Source organism: Lupinus angustifolius, chromosome LG20 (genome assembly GCF_001865875.1).
Source record: "Lupinus angustifolius cultivar Tanjil chromosome LG20, LupAngTanjil_v1.0, whole genome shotgun sequence".
NCBI classification, from domain to species: domain Eukaryota; kingdom Viridiplantae; phylum Streptophyta; class Magnoliopsida; order Fabales; family Fabaceae; genus Lupinus; species Lupinus angustifolius.
In genome coordinates this window covers 9889405-9891806 of record NC_032028.1, presented here as the reverse complement: position 1 = coordinate 9891806, position 2402 = coordinate 9889405, and the positions used below count along the sequence as shown (strand labels likewise).

The 2402-nt window shown below is 31.6% G+C and overlaps 1 long non-coding RNA gene across 1 annotated transcript; it reads left to right on the top strand.

Annotated features, from left to right (window-relative positions):
* Positions 963-1532, top strand: LOC109335769. The gene is made up of 2 exons (XR_002106251.1): positions 963-1086; positions 1231-1532. It is a non-coding gene; the product is annotated as an uncharacterized LOC109335769 (long non-coding RNA).

Below are 2402 nucleotides of genomic sequence, written 5' to 3'. Positions count from 1 at the left end.
TATCCCAACTTGTGTCTCAGTTTGCCTTGACTGGTGGTCGTCTTCATTGCTTGCACATGCTTTCATTCTATTTTTTTATTCTCATTTCTTCTGCTTTTTAATTTTTTATTATATAAAAACTGAATCAAATGTGTTGGTATTGGTTTCAGCTGCTGAACACAAGTGCTTAAAGAGTGGAGTCAAAGAGGTCATTAAAAGCATAAGGCGTGGTCATAAAGGGTCTATTTATTCATTCATTTCATTAATCATAATGCGTAATTTTTGTTCAAATTAAAATGTAACAGTGTTCCTTTATAATTGGTGAATTCAGGTTATGTGTTATCGCTGGGAACATATCACCCATTGATGTCATCACTCATGTTCCTATTCTGTGTGAATAATATGACATTCCATATGTTTGTGTTCACTCTAAAGAAGTAAGTAACCTTGTACCTTTGTGATTGTTTAGCTATATTTATTATTTTTTCTTTGCTTATGTTCAACAGCCATCTTTTACTGTTATAAGCTTTAGGAATTAGCCACACCTAACTTGTTAATTTTTTAAATTAGGTGCATGTTCCTCTTATAATGAATTGAATGCTATAAACTTTTTTTATACCCATTTTTTCAACAACAAATTAATTTTAACTTAAACCAAGCATAGATTGTCTTAGAAGTTGGTCTTCATTGCTTGCACTTGCTATCCTAACTTGTGTCTCAGTCTGCCTTGAGTGGTGGTAGTATGAACTCATGATACTATTGTGTGGGCTCCTTGTGAATCCAAAAGCACTATTCATTTTTTGATCTATTCATTTTTCGTTTTCTAACATACAGATAGAGGAAACTTAGGAATCTAGGATTTTGTTCTTGAAACCTCAATTTTCACTTCAATTTGTTAGGCATAATTTTTTTCTAATTGATTGCATTGTGAACTGTCTCGTTTTTGCAGACTAAGAGAATAAATATGGCTAGCATCGTTGGAAAATATGGTATGTCTTCTTAATTTATATGATTTCAATTTAGTTTATATGATTTCCTTGCTCTGTTGTAGCTTTATGCAGTCATGGTTTAAAATGAGCTAACTGGCTTTGGAAATTATACATTGTTGTAAGCCTGTAAGTATGTAAGTAAGCTTTATAATAAATATTAATCAGATTACACTATTATAAGTAGTTACATCTATGTTGTTTCTTTGTAAATAGAATCACTTTTAAATTGTGTCAACCTTATATTCTAACTTCCTCTATATAGGTTGTGTCAAATGGGCTAAAAGCACCTTAAGGGAAAGATGGAATGCATTTGTGCATCACTATAAGAAGGATAGGATGATGGTAAGTATTATGTATCTCTCAATCCCTAACCTTGTACCAGTAATCCAAAGGAAGTAACGTTGATTACCGAGAAGCAATTGTTTAATACTTGTGAGTAAGATAGATAACTATATTTTCACTCTCTTTCATCTTCCATATGTTGCATTTTGGATGTATGATGTATAGGATGTGAGCATTAGATTACTCTGTGAAATTTGAATAAATTGGATCTTTTTGAGTGTATGTAGGAGTATGGAATATCCAATATATTTGTATGAGTATTAACAAAATATCAATTTTACTACATGACTATCTGATTTTTTAAGATAATATATGTATGTGTGTGTATGAACGCTTGCCTCTGTATCCCATTTTGTGTTTGTCTTAGAGGGAAAAAAGGCTAATACTTGAGCTTCTCTCACAATTTCATCCCTGGGAACATTCTTTTTGGTAGTTTGATAATGGTGGATGTTATTGAGAGATTCGTTGAACATGGTATATTTGCCAAAGTAGTTTATGGCATCATGTAGATAGTCATATGCAATGATATATAGATCAAAACTCACACCAAATAGGTTGGTTCATCTTATGTTTTTTTTGTTTCTTCTTAAGCAAAGAATTGTTTAGTTGATTCATATAATTTTTTATATCAAATATGCCAATACATACAAATTCTGGGGTTTTAGGAGCTATACTTTATGTCTACAAGTTTATAACATTGTGCAGCTCAAGCTAATTGTTGTTCTACATTGCATTAAGTTGAGTGATACAACTTGATATTCTTCTCTTATAGGAAGCTTCTGGAAAATGGCCAAATATACTAGTTGGATAATATATGTCAACAATGGAAGTATATTGAGGTAATCATTATTGTTTTAAAATTAATCTCAATGTGGTTGTTTTTTGAGTTCTAGTGTTACACTGAAGATCTTTCTAAGTTCCTTTATATTTAGTGTTTCTTGTCTTCTTGATTGTGGCACATAGAAAGATTTGAAATATTGTTATTTACATGTTGGTGTTGGTTCTAAATTGTTAAAGCTAACTGGAAGTGTTAGTTTTGAGGCATAGTTAAAGAGAGGTATGTGGTTCACGTTAGCAACGGCTGAACCGTGA